The sequence below is a fragment of the Myodes glareolus genome, chromosome 10 (genome assembly GCF_982192425.1).
Source record: "Myodes glareolus chromosome 10, mMyoGla1.1, whole genome shotgun sequence".
NCBI lineage: Eukaryota > Metazoa > Chordata > Mammalia > Rodentia > Cricetidae > Myodes > Myodes glareolus.
In genome coordinates, this window is record NC_142035.1 from 81,144,643 (window position 1) to 81,159,865 (window position 15,223).

General features: G+C 39.6%; 1 pseudogene; it reads left to right on the forward strand.

Annotated features, from left to right (window-relative positions):
* The first annotated feature begins 88 nt into the window (after positions 1-88).
* On the forward strand, positions 89-14,998 carry LOC125406547 (high mobility group protein B1-like 1; annotated as a pseudogene).
* Positions 14,999-15,223: the final 225 nt, after the last annotated feature.

The window sequence follows — 15,223 nt, forward strand, 5'->3', positions numbered from 1 at the left end:
AGGGAGTGAGAACTGGGATTGAAATGTAAAATAAAAAAGATTGTTTTCTTTTTAAAAAATTAAATGAATAAAAAATTTAAAAAGAAGTATGAGTAAGTTTTAAAGTAGCACAGGCCCCCTTTTGGACAACTGACAGTTACATTACTCAAGCAGTTGATGCAGCTCTTTACTATCTTTGTGCCATTTTCTTTCTTCCTTGAGCTTTTCAGGTGAGTGTGCACGGGCATTCTTTACAGTTTTCTGGATTTTTATACCTCTAAAATAGTAACACTATGCTGAATCAAGAAAAATCATCTTTATCTTAAAAATTTCAGACCAAAATTTCTCCTCATAAACTAGACACATATTGTTAATTCACATATAGATGTTTTTCTGTGAATAAAAAAAAGATAGCTGATATGGGATTCACCTCTGTATGTTGTGAATGCCATTGGTTAATACAAAATATCCTTTGACCTACTGGCTGGGCAGAATGGGGCTAGGCTGGAAAACTAAATTGAATGCTGGAAAAAATGAAGATGAATTCAATTAAAAGTCATGTAGTTGCTGCAAGAGAGAGATGACCAATGCTGGAAGGAACCTTACTGGTAGGCCCAACCATGTGGCAATACAGAGATTAATAGAAATGGGTTAATTTAAGATTAAGAGCTAGCTACACTGAAGTGGATTGGCCAAGCAGTGTTTTAATCAGTACAGAATCTGTGAATATTTCGGGTCTGAGTGGTTGGAAAATGAACAATCAGTCTCCAACTATTGATGGCATGTTTATAGTTCATATTATTACCTCTCCTATTCTAAAATTCATGTGTTGTTTCCTTCATTCTCTCTCATCATTCATTAATAAAGGTAACATTAAGCTCTCTTGGCATGGCATGGTAGGGGACACATTTAATTCCAGAACATAGGAGGCAGAGGCAGACAGATCTCAATTATATCAAGGCCATGATGATCTAGATAGTGAGTTCCAGTATATTCAGGGCAACCTAGTGAGACCTCACAAAACCCAGACAAACAAGAACAACAACAAAAATTTTTGATCATCTTCCTAATATTCACTCAGCATTATATTACATACTATATCACATAGTATGATTCTATCCAAGTCTAACTGATCTTCAAAACTTCAGCTTATATACTCACAATAGAAACAGAAGACTTCTAAGTGTATAAAGATATAAAGATTTGAGACAAATTCTAAGCAACTGCGGTATAAATTATAGTGCTTTTGAATGGCCTGCTAGAGCATTGAACTCTTTGCTGCATGTAGAAAGCATTCATCAAGTTAGAACAGCAATTTGCTTAGAACTCACTTTATCATACTTAACAAGTCTTTCCTATAATGCTTTTTCTCATTCTTAGGTTTAATATCATCCTTTATTTTTTCAATTTTTGTCATGTGCAACCTCAATATTTCCTTGCATCTTATTGGTAGTTGTGGAATTTTGCTCAGTTGACTTGATGTGCATAGTCATAGTAGAAATAATAGGCAAAATAAAGATCTTGGCTAACAAGTTGATAGCCAGTAAATTACTGATTGATAAGCTTGATTAAATTGTACTCACAGAGAAAAAAAAATGAAGTCAGTATAGTCATTGTATAATTGTTTGTCAATATTCATCTAATTCAAAATCCATTTAAATCAAATTAAGACTCAAATATTTCCTCTTTTCAGTCATGTAAAAAATTTTTGCCTGGACCAGTAATGAAAATTCTTCAATTTTTGTTTTATGGTCCTTTCATACACATTTAATGGGAACAAACTAATATACTTATTACTTTAAGGAATATAAAAACCCAACTTTTATTTTAACAAGATTTTCTTGCCAAATCTAAACAAGGGAAAAAGAAAAATCTTCATGACTTCATAAAAGTTTGCTAATATTTTGAAGCCATTACCCTGGAAAGACAAGTAGGCAGCTCACTCAAGTTCAACTGGATATTTAATTCCCTTACTACTGAGATTGTCATGACTTTTTCACTTATACTAAATAGAAATGTTTCATCAGTGGAGACAAAGCTATAGTAGTGTAGGCTAAAATCCAAGCAAGCCTGAGAAAGCTCCTGAGAAACTATATGGATCATAGAAAGAAAAATATAGATATGGTCCTTGTGGGATAGCATTAACACTAATGATCTCCTACAAGTTAATGGAAAGAAAGAATGACTTCAATAAGCTATATACAAAAACGTCCTTTCTCAACACTTATCAAATTCCAATGAAACTTTAGTGATTAATAGTGATTGAATTAAAAAATGATTAGCTTAAGCATCTGCTATGGACAGCTCCTGGGCACACATATGACCTTTTCTGTGTTAATTAAAGACATCACTGATACAAGTAGCCTGGTATGAGGTTTATAAGCCCTCTGCATGCAGAAGACACAGCCCTGCACAAGGATTCACAAAGAAAATTGAGAACAGGCTTTCTCTGCAGACCCAACTATAAATTTAACTCAAACCTAAAAGCGACCATTAGGTTAATTGTACCTATGGGCACTTTAGGGATTAAAATAGGCTTATGTGAACATATAAATGTGGAATCCATTTAACCTATGCATAGACTAATAGAATATACACTTACACACAGTAATATGTGAGATTGTTTATGTTAACATTCTCCTGAAGAAAAGTTGGCCTTCAACGTGCAAATAAAAAGATGTATATCATGCTAAAACTGTGAGAAAATTATTGGTAAGATTGAGCAAAATATATTACGTTGATAACATATACTGTTTTAATTATTGCTTTTAATTTTGGGGATAATATCTCAGTCCATTTAATAGGACCAGAATAATATTGCCTCACTGAATGATGTACATAAACAAATGCATTTCAAACCATATCAAATTATAGCTATTAAGATTAATTCTGCACTTAGAGAAAACACTAGGGCAAGCAAAAGCTAAACAGGCACTGGGTGACTCTGTGGCTTGCAGATGGAAGTCAACAAAACTTTGGCAAAGAAGATACTTTGGCAAAGAAGTCAAGAGGCAAAATGTCCTCCTCACATGCATTCTTTGTGTAAATTTTCCTGGGAGGAGTACAAGAAGCAATTGGAGGCTTCTTTCAACTTCTCAGAGTTCTCGAACTACTACTGCTCAGAAAAGTGGTCAATTATGTCTGCCAAAGCCAAGGGTAAATTTAAAGACATGGCAAAGGCTGACAAGATTTGTTATGAAAGAGAAATGAAAACCAACGTTCCTCCAAAGGAGAGACCATAAAGAAGTTCAAAGATCCCAATGCTTCCAAGAGGCCACCTTCAGCCTTCTTGTTGTGTTCCAAGTATCACCGAAAAATCAAAGGACAACATCTTGGCTTATCCATTGGTGATTTTACAAAGAAACTAAAAGAGATGTGGAACAACACTGCTGCAGATGACAAGCAGCACAAAAAAATCAAATCAAAAATTGGGGGTAATTAAAATTGAGAAGACCCAGAAAAAGTGGGAAGAGAGAGAGAGATGAAGAGGATGAATAGGATGAGGATGAGGAGGAAAAAGAGGAAGAGCAAGATGAAGAAGATTATAATGAATATGTTGGTTCTAGCACAGTGTTTTTTCTTGTATATAAAGCATTTAACCCCCCTGTATACAATTAACAGCTTTTGAATAAAAATATTGAAATTTATGACTGTATAAGTATCTTGTATTGTATAATGAACTTACTACTGAAAGCATCTTTAGATAGCCCTGTCCTGGTACGCTCTGAGGGTTGTAAATTGAAAAGGAAATTTAAAGCATGTTCTTGCTGGTACACAGCACAAATTGGTCATATATGGGAACAGTTGTTTTGTTGTTGTGTTTTTTTTTATTTTTTGTTGTCTCTTATGCATCTAATAGGAAGATAACTTTTCTGTTAACTGAATTCCACTTAGTAATTGCAAAATAACACAATAAAAACAATTAAAAATGCAACTGTTTTATGGACATTCTGAATTCTTCCAAGTAAATACATTTTCTTATTTAAAATGATTATCTCTGGTTTAGTAACATACCAAATTTGAGTGAAAAAATGTTTCATCCTGTGGTTTAAAATCTCAATTATGAAGCATACATTCACTAATGTGGAGTTAAGAAATGGAAAAATTGTAGCCAAATCTTAAATAAGTTGAAACAATAACTCACAATAAAAGAAAGGTCAATATCAACACAAATTGTATAGAATGTTAGATTGTTTTACACTAACTGCAGACACATTTAATATATAAAGAAAGCAGGGAAGAGACAGGAGGTATAGCTTAATGACTTTGAGATTGGGTCTAGAAGCCTGTAAAAAAATTTTTTAGACTTTACAAGGAAATTCTTGCTCCACACTGGCATGCCAATCTCTTAGCAGAGGCCGTGCTTTTGTTCCCAGTCATTTAGACCCGAAATAATCACTCAGTAATTATATTGTTTGCAATACCATTTGGCCATTAACTTAAGTGTATTTCTGACTAACTCTTATATCTTAAATCAACCCATTTCTATTAATCTCTAAATTGCCATGTGGCTTTGGCTTACTTGGTAAAGTTCCATCTGATATCTGTCCATGGCTTCTCTTGGCTCCGCCATCTTCCTCACAGCATTCAGTTTACTTTTTCCCATCTAGCCCTATTCTGCCCTATCACAGGCCAAAGCAGCTTCTTTATTCACTAACCAATAAAAGGAAATCATATACAAAAGTACTTCCCACACCAGTATATTGACATTATTAATGCTTTTTCACAATTGTGATAAAAGGACAAAATGAGTTACGGGAGAAGAAAAATTATTTTAGATCCAAATTTGAGAAATCTCAGTTAAGTTTGGATCGCCTCTGAGTCTGAGGCTCAGCAGGAGATTGTGGTTGTAGTAGCATGGAGGTTGACTGTTGTTTACTCCCTGCTGCAATGAAAAGTGGTGGTGGTGGGAGGAATAAAGGGGATCAGCCATGGCTAAAGTGCCTCTAAGGGCATGACTAGTTCTCTATGACCTGTTTTTTCTAGCTACATCTGCCCATGAAAGTCTAAAGTTCCAGCTACTGCACCAATTAAGACTGCAACTAGGGACCAAATCTCTACATGAGCCCACTGGAGAGATTTCATGCTCAAATCATAGCATGCCATTTTAACTTGTCGTTTTAGGGATTCTAGCTAAAGATAGTCATAATCTGGAAAATTGGTAGAGTTTATCAAAGGAACATTGGATCAGATGGGAAGGGGTAAAATTCTCCCATATTGTATCCCCATATCAATGATTTGAGTTTAGGTAAAAAGCAAAAGAAAAGAAAAGAAAAGAAAAGAAAAGAAAAGAAAAGAAAAGAAAAGAAACAAACAAATCAAGAAAAGAGGGTGGTAGAGCAAACCAAACCTAATATCCCAAGAATATCCCATTTTAGACAGCTAAGGAGTACACAACAATGTTTTTGATGACTTCCCTTGTGGCTAAGTAAATATTCTGTTGACTATAATAAAAGTTCATCAGAGTTTGCACAATAGAGTATAGCATTAGCACTGAGGCAGTTGTACTGGCCTGCCCTTGGGGTTCTGACTGTAAAAGCCAGAGGGGCAACCACTAAGAGACTAAGAGCACCTCTTTTGCACATTCAGTACCTTCTTTTTTAAAATGGCACAGCCTGCCTCCCATCTCTCTTTTTCCTCTTTCTTTTCCTCTCTCTCTCTCTCTCCCTTCCCTCCCCTCCTCCCTCCTCTCCTCTTCTCTTCTGCTGCTCCTGTCCCCAGATACCAATCTCCCTCTCCCCTTCCCCCTTTTTCCATTCCCTTTCCGCCAATAGAAAACCCTTCCATGTGAGCTCTGTTGTATGACATCTTTCTCTCCCCTGCAGTTTTGTAAAATTACAACATTGGTTCCCTGACCAGAAAAGGCTCTCTTGACATTTCTTCCCGCCCTCATGCAGTTTATGGTACACTGGGATCCTGGAAACCTGTCCACATAAGGGCAGCTTCACTTCTTCAGGTTGCTGGGAAAGGCCATCCAAAACCAGCATGATAGATGAGCCCCTCTCCTTTCCCCATGTCTAGCTATTTCCTACAGGTGAGGGTTTCTCTCTCTAGTGTGGATTTTCACCTTTTGGGCTCTTTAAGCCCTGGTACCAGACAACCATGACACTTTCAAGCTCAAAGCCCTCAGTACCCATCTTTCGCATGAGCATTCACTGGACTTCCCTTTGCCTCCCTGTCCAGGGTTCTTTGTCCCCCTCTTTTGTCTTCATCCCTCAGTTTCTTATGACTCATCAGGCAGCTGGTGCCATTCTCATGATCTTTGTTTGATAAAAAGCAATTGGCTCTCCTGCCTCACTCACGGGGAATAAGCCTACAAAAATCTGCTTCCTGGCACTTTATATCTTGATTTTTTTATTATTATTATTAAAAAATTTCCACCTCCTCCACTCCTTCCACTTCCCTCCCCTTCCCCCACTCCTACTCCCCCTCCTTCTCCAGGCCAAAGAGCAGTCAGGGTTCCCTACCTTTTCAACATTTTGTCAGCTATCCTAATAAATGAGAGAAATTTCTCTCTTCCCCAAAAATCTCTCACATTAACTCTGTTGCTTGTGACATGTTTGCCTAGGAACAGAGCCCACCAAAAGGTATCACCTCATACTGGGACCCTATCCTCCTGCTCCAACCTCAATAGATCTACTCCCTCCCGCAACAAATTTGCTTTCTCATTCACTGGCAGCTTTGCTTTTCCTTCAATATTGGCAATTGGATCTCTGGAGGGGTTACCCACCTCTGACCACTCCCCTGGATGCAAGGCTAAATTTCTGAAGCACAGTCTTCTCCTTGCTTTCTGGCTTTACTCAAAGTCCTAGTACCAGGTAATTGTGTTTCTCTCAAGGTCAGAATCCTTGGCCCCTGCTCTGTGCTTGATGAATCACTGAGCAGTCTGTGCCATCTCAAAATCGACCCTCTCTGATCTCCTGGGACACTAGGAATTGCAGACTCTTAGGTCTTACTTCTCTTCCTCACTCATGCTCACTGTGTCATTGTTTATGTTTACTCCCATTGGGATGTTTTTGTGAAACCCACTGGCCATTCCTAATCAGCTATTGTCACCAGCTGGAGACACAAGACTATCACACATGTCTGGGTGAAGCATGGTAATGGGAAAGGATCACGTACTTTAAGCCCTAGGGAGTTGATTTAGATCCACTTTAAACAGCATTTTGCCACATCCACTGCGTGCCTCATGATTCCGCATAGCCTGGACAGTGAAGTGAAACAGCCAGCTGTGACCAGAACCCTAACTTTCCCAGGTCCCACAAAGATGAAAAATACGAGCCTCTAGAAGACATCCATCTGAGGGGTGAGTTTGCTCCGGCCCACGGCAGAAGCCCGGCAAGGAGGAGTTCAGACCTTCCCGACCCCCTTGACTCCCTGGTCACCCTGCAGTGGTGGCTCCACCCTGTTAAGCTCTCCCGCCTCCCATCCCAGCTTTCATCCAGGTACACCTTCCTCTATGCCTCCCTTCCCCCTAGGGCCATAAAATTTCCCCAGCTCAGCTGCCTTGCCCGCTGGGCCTGGGCTGTTAGCAAAACCTGGCAGGAGGCAGTTCCTGTGTTTCAATAGCCTGCCTGAGGACAGGTAGGCCCTGTGTCAGCTCAATGACATTCCTGGCCACCAAGGGGCACTGAGCCTCTAGCAGACACCCATCAGAGGGGTGAGTTTGCTCCGGCCCATGGCAGAAGCCCGGCAAGGAGGAGTTCAGACCTTCCCAACCCCCTTGACACCCCTGGTCACCCTGCAGTAGTGGCTCAACACTGCTAAGCTTTCCCGCCTCCCATCCCAGCTTTCATCCAGGTACACCTTCCTCTATTTCTCCCTTCCCTCCAGGGCCATAAAATTTCCCCAGCTCAGCTGCCTTGAGTGCTAGACCTGGTCTGTTAGCGCAACCATGGTAGGAGGTACTTCCTGTGTTTCAATAGCATGCCTGAGGACACGTAGGCCTTCTGTCAGTGAAGTCTCTGCCCAACAAGGGGACCTGACCCGGTATCAGAAGATCCAATAGAGAGCATTTGAAGGAAGAGATGGGCAGACGCCAAGGCAAGAACCCCTCCAAGAATCTGAAAAACAACAAGAAAACACCAGAACCCAGCGACCCTACAGTAGAAGGACTTGAACACCCTAATCCAGAAGAAGTGGAAAAAAGTGCCATTATGAAAGCAATAGAGTCCCTTAAACAGGATATGAATAACTCCCTTAAAGAGCTGGATGAGAAGTATAACAAAACGTTTGAAGAAACGAGTAAAGAAATGGATGAGAAGTATAACAAAACGTTTGAAGAAATGAGTAAATCCGTGAATAATACTCTGGGAAACCAAGAAAAAACAATCAAACAGGTAATGGAAACAGTTGAAAAATTGAAAACTGAAATGGAGGCAATGAAGAAAACACAAACCGAGGGCTGGCTGGATATGGAATATCTAGGTAAAAGAACAGAGAACACAGAATCAAGCATAACCAATAGAATACAAGAGATGGAAGAATGAATCTCAGATCCTGAAGATACCATAGAGAAATTAAACGCTCCGATCAAAGAAAATGGCAAATCCAACAAATTCTCATCACAAAACATTCAAGAAATCTGGGACACAATGAAATAAAAAAACTAAGAATAATAGGGATTGAAGAAGGAGAAGAATTGCAGATCGAAGGCTCAGATAATATATTCAACAAAATTATAGAAGAAAACTTTTCCAACCCAAAGAACGATATTCCTATGAAGGTTCAAGAAGCATACAGAACACCGAATAGAGTAGATCAAAAAAAAATCCCCTCACCATATAATAATCAAAACACAAAACATACAGATTAAAGAAAGAATATTAAGAGCTGCAAAGGAAAAAGGTCAAGTAACTTATAAAAGTAAACCTCAGACTTACACTGGAGTTCTCTATGGAAAACATGAAAGCCAGAAGGTCCTGGATAGAGGTACTGCAGAAACTAAGAGACCATGGATGCAAACCCAGACTACTATACCCAGCCAAGTTCTCGTCTACTATCAATGGAGAAAACAAAATATTCCAGGATAAAAACAAGTTTAAACAATTTGGAGCCACAAATTCAGCCTTACAGAAAGTAATAGAAAGAAAATAGCAACCCAAGGAATCCAATACTGCCAACACTGCCTAAAATAACTCAGACATCTAGCGACCCTTCACAACTACAACTCAAAGAAGGGAAACACACAAACTCTATTATACACACACACACACACACACACACACAAAACAATAACCGGAGTCAACAACCACTGGTCATTAACATCACTTAATATTAATGGACTCAACTCACCTACAAAAAGGCACAGACTAAGAGATTGGATATGAAAACAGGATCCAACATTCTGCTGTTTACAAGAAACACACCTCAACCACAAAGACAGACATATCTACTCAGAGTAAAGGGTTGGGAAAAGGTTTTTCAAGCAAACGGACCTAAGAAACAAGCAGGTGTGGCCATTCTAATTTCCAACAAAATTGACTTCAAACTAAAATCAATCAGAAGAGATGGAGACGGACATTTTATACTCATAACAGGAACAATTCATCAGGAGAAAGTCTCAATCCTGAATATCTATGCCCCTAATATAAAATCACCCACTTATGTAAAAGAAAAACTTTTAGAACTCAAGGCAGTCATCAAACCACACACACTAATAGTAGGAGACTTCAACACACCTCTCTCACCCATGAACAGATCAATAAGACAGAAACCCAACAAAGAAATAAGAGAATTAATAGAGGTAATGAATCAAATGGACTTAACAGATATCTATAGAACATTCCACCCAAATAGAAAAGAATAAACCTTCTCCTCTGCAGCTAATAGAACCCTCTCAAAAATTGACCACATACTCAGTAATAAAGAAAACTTCCACAGATACAAAAAAATATTAGTAACCACCTGTGTCTTGTCGGATCACCATGGAATAAAGTTAGAATTCAATAACACCCCTAACACCAGAAAGCCTACCAGCTCATGGAAGCTGAACAGTCAACTACTGAATCACCCCTGGGTCAAGGAAGAAATAAAGAAGGAAATTAAAGTCTTCCTTGAATTTAATGAAAATAAAGACACAACATACTCAAACCTATGGGACACTATGAAAGCAGTGCTAAGAGGAAACTTCATAGCACAAAGTGCCCAATTAAAGAAAATGGAGAAAGTACACATTGGAAACTTAAGAACACACCTGAAAACTCTGGAAAAAAAGAAGCAGACTCGCCCAGGAAGAGTAGAAGACTGGAAATAATCAAATTCAGGGCTGAAATCAACAAAATAGAAACACAGAAAACAGTCCAAAGAATCAATGAAACAAAAAGTTGGTTCTTGGAAAAAATCAACAAGACTGACAACCCCCTAGCCAAACTCATCAAACGGCAGAGAGAGAAAAAACCCAAATTAATAAGATCAGAAATGAAAAGGGGGACATAACAACAGACACAGAGCAAATTCAGAGAATCACTAGATCTTACTACGAAAGCTTCTATGCACAAAGTTGGAAAATGTACAAGAAATGGACTGGTTTTTAGATAAGTACCATTTACCAAAGTTAAATCAAGACCAGGTGAACAATCTAAATAGACCTGTTAGTCGTGAAGAATTAGCAGCTGTTATCAAAAACCTCCCGACCAAAAAACGCCCAGAGCCAGATGGTTTCAATGCAGAATTCTACCAGAACTTCCAAGAAGTGCTAATACCTATACTCCTTAATGTATTTCACAATATAGAATCAGAAGAGTCATTGCCAAATTCTTTTTATGAAGCTAAAGTTACGCTGATACCAAAACCTCATAAAGACACAACTAAGAAAGAGAATTACAGGCCAATCTCACTCATGAACATCAATGCAAAAATCCTCAACAAAATCCTAGCAAACCGAATCCAAGAACACATTAGAAATATTATCCATTATGATCAAGTAGGCTTCATCCCAGAGATGCAGGGTTGATTCAACATATGCAAGACTATCAATGTATTCCATCATATAAATAAACTGAAAAAAAACCATATGATCATTTCATTAGATGCTGAAAAATTCATGTGACAAAATTCAACATCCCTTTATGATAAAGGTGTTGGAGAGATTGGGGATACAAGGATCATACCTGAACATAATAAAAATGATTTACAGCAAGCCTAGGCCAACATCAAACTGAATGGAGAGAAACTCAAAGCCATTCCATTGAAATCAGGAACACGACAAGGCTGTCCCCTCTCCCCATACCTCTTCAATATAGTGCTTGAAGTTCTAGCAATAGCAATACAACAACATAAGGGGTTCAAGGGGATTTGAATTGAAAAGGTAGAATTTAAACTCTCTTTATTTGCAGATGATATGATAGTGTACATCATATCACTCTCGTTATTTGCAGACGATATGATAGTATACATGAGCTACCCCAAAAACTCTACCAAAGAACTCCTACAGCTGATAAACACCTTTAGCAATGTGGCAGGTTACAAGATCAACTCCTAAAAATCAGTTGCCCTCCTACACACAAAGGATAAAGAAGCAGGGAGGGAAATCAGAGAAACTTCACCTTTCACGATAACCACAAATAGCATAAAATACCTTGGGATAACTCTGACCAAGGAAGTGAAAGACCTATTTGACAAGAACTTTAAGTCTTTGAAGAAAGAAATTGAGGAGGATACCAGAAAATGGAAAGATCTCCCTTGCTCTTGGATTGGGAGGATCAACATTGTAAAAATGGCAATTCTACCCAGAGCAATCTATAGATTCAATGCAATTCCCATCAACATCCCATCAAACTTCTTCACAGACCTTGAGAGAACAATCAACTGTATATAGAAAAAAAAACCCAGGATAACCAAAACAGTCTTATACAATAAAAGAACTTCTGGAGGCATTACCATCCCTGACTTCAAACTCTATTACAGAGCTACAGTATTGAAAACAGCTTGGTACTGGCATAAGAACAGAGAAGTCGACCTATGGAATCGAATAGAAGACCCGGGTATTAACCCACAAACTTATGAACACTTGATTTTCGACAAGGGGGCTAAAGGTATATAATGGAAGAAGGAAAGCATCTTTAACAAATGGTGCTGGCATAACTGGATGTCAACCTGTAGAAGAATGAAAGTAGATCCATATCTATCACCATGCACAAAAATCAAGTCCAAATGGATTAAAGACCTCAACATTAATCCGACCACTTTGAACCTGATAGAAGAGAAAGTGCGAAGTAGTCTAAAAGACATAGGCACAGGAGGCCACTGCCTAGGTAGAACCCCAGTAGCACAGACAATAAGAGAATCAATGAATAAATGGGACCTCCTGAAACTGAGAAGCTTCTGTAAAGCAAAGGACACTGTCAGTAAGACAAAAAGACTACCTTCCGACTGGTAGAAGATCTTCACCAATCCCTCATCAGACAAAGGTCTGATCTCCAAAATATACAAAGAACTCAAGAAACTAGACACTAAAACTCTAATTTACCCAATTAAAAATTGGGGTACTGAACTGAACAGAGAATTCTCAACAGAAGAACTTCGAATGGCCAAAAGACACTTAAGGTCAGGCTCAATCTCCTTAGTGATCAGAAAAATGCAAATCAATCAAAATAATTATGAGATACCATTTTACACCAGTCAGAATAGCCAAACTCAAAAACACCAATGATAGCCTATGCTGGAGAGGATGTGGAGTGAGGGGAACACTCATCCATTGTTGGTGGGAATGAAAACTTGTGCAGCCATTGTGGAAATCAGTGTGGCAGTTTCTCAGGAAACTGGGAGTCAACCTCCCTCAGGACCCAGCAATTCCACTCTTGGGAATATACCCAAGAGATGCCGTATCATACCCCAAAAGCATTTGTTCTACTATGTTCATAGCAGCACTATTTGTAATAGCCAGATCCTGGAAACAACCTTGGTGCCCCTCAATAGAAAAATGGTTAAAGAAGGTGTGGAACATATACACATTAGAGTTTTACTCAGCGGTAAAAAACAATGACATCTTGAATTTTGCATGCAAATGGATGGAAATAGTGAGTGAGGTAAGCCAGACCCAAAAAGAGGAATATGGTATGTACTCACTCATAAGTGGATTCTAGCCATAATTAAAGGTCTTTGAGCCTGTTATTCATGATCCTGGAGAAGCTAAATAAGAAGGTGAACCTGAAGAAAATCATATAGTTATCCTCCTGGATATTGGAAGTAGACAAGAATGCCAGCCAACCTTGGGTGCACTGGGTGGAGGTGTGGATGGAAGGGAAGGGGGTTAGAGAGACGGGAGTAGGGGAGGATTGGGGAAAGCTTGGTGTATTGGGATGTGGGGTGAGGGAGGAAGGATGGATTTGGGAGCAGGGAAGTTTATATATCAACTAGGGGAGCCATTTTAGGGTTTGCAAGAGACTGATTCTAGAGGGGTTCCCAGGTCCAAGGAGAGATTCCCAGATTGTTCCCTGGACAGCAGAGGTGATGGTGCCTGTTCTGGCCTTGGCCCATAACCATACTGATTAATATTTTACTTATCAGCATAGATCCTTCACCTGGCGATAGATGGAGATAGAGACAGAGACACACATTGGAACACTGGCCTTAATTCCCTAGGTCCAAATGAGAAGTAGAAGGATGGAGAACATGAGCAAGGAAGGCAGGATCAGAGGGAACCTTCATCCGACGATGGATGGAGATTGAGACAGAGACCCACATTGTAGCACTGGACTGAACCCCCAAGGACCAAATGAGGAGCAGAAGGGGGGAGAACATGAACAAGGAATGCAGGACCATGAAGAGTGTGTTCACCCACTGATACAAGGGGACTGATCTAATAAGAGCTCACCAAGGCCAGCAGCACTGGGAGTGAACGAGCACGTGATCGAACCGGTTTCTTGAATGTGGCTGGCACGGGTACTGTCTGAGAAGCCATTGACAATGGCACTGGGACTTGTTTCCTCTGCATGTCCTGGCTTTTTGGATCCTAGTCTGTTTGGATGCTCACCTTCCTAGACCTGGAGGGAGGGGAGAGGAACTTGAAGTTCCCATAGGGCAGGAAACCCAGACTGCTCTTAGTGCTGGAGAGGGAGGAGGAGAGGAAGTGGGGGAATGGGAGAGTATTGGGAGGAGGGGAGGAAGTGGAAACTTTCGTAAATTAATAAAAAAAATAAAAAAAGATGAAAAATGCCTCCCCAAGTCAGCAGGAAGTAGTCTTGAGAACTTGCCGATCTTATGCCCGCTTCACCTGCTACCCCTTTCTAAGGCCTCACCTTTGTGTTATAAGTAAAAAAGGAGGAATAGTGTTCAGGCATTGTTACTGGCTTGCCCTTGGGGTTCTGACAGGATATGTCCTCAGCTGCAGCCACTAAGATCACCTCCTGTGCACATTCACTACCTTCCCTTTTAAAAGGGCCCAGCCCATCTCCCATCTCTCCTTTTTTCTTCCTTTCTCTCTGTCTATCTGGTTTTCTCTCTCCCTGACTCTTCTCTTCTGTTGTTCCTGTCCCCAGAGCCCAGTCTCCCCCTCCCTTTTTCCATTCCCTTTCCCCCAGTAAAAAACTCTCTCCATGAGATCTATCACGTTATCTTTCTCTCTCACAATGCTTTTTAAAATTACAAAATATAGTACTTGCAGTGTCCCTAATAAGATTCTCACTTTTTAATATTCTACTTTTAAATTGACTAATCTGCATTGGTCTTTATATACATGAGTTTTCAAGTCAAAAATATTGCTTAGTTTTAAAATACTGTTAGAAAGCGGCATAGTGACAGGTAACAGGGTACTATGTGGGCTAACCAAAGAAACCTCTTCTGTGTTTCCCTGGAAAGGAGCTTGCTTGCCTTCAGCAAAATAAATTCTCTATGTAATACAGAACTACTTCAGGAACTCAGGTACTCAAATGCTGTGGCAGCCAGCCCTGTCCCAGCTGCTATGAACCAGATGACTATGCAAATGGTGGCAACAACAAGAAGCAGAAGTTTGCAAGGTGCCCAGGAAGAATCCATGCCAAGTCAGACTAAGCTGTGTAAGCTATTTGCCGGCTCATAATTACTGTAACAGCTAAACTTCATGAGGTTGAGTGGAGGCCTGAAGTAAGGACATAGGAAGGAGGGGAAGGAGACTAGCTCATTGAGATCTCTTTAGAGCATTTGTTCTCAAACTGTGGGTCATGACTGCTTCAGGATTGAATGACCCTTTCACAGGGGTCACATAAGATCATCAGAAAACACAGATAGTTACACTACAATTCATAATAAAAAATTATAATCATGA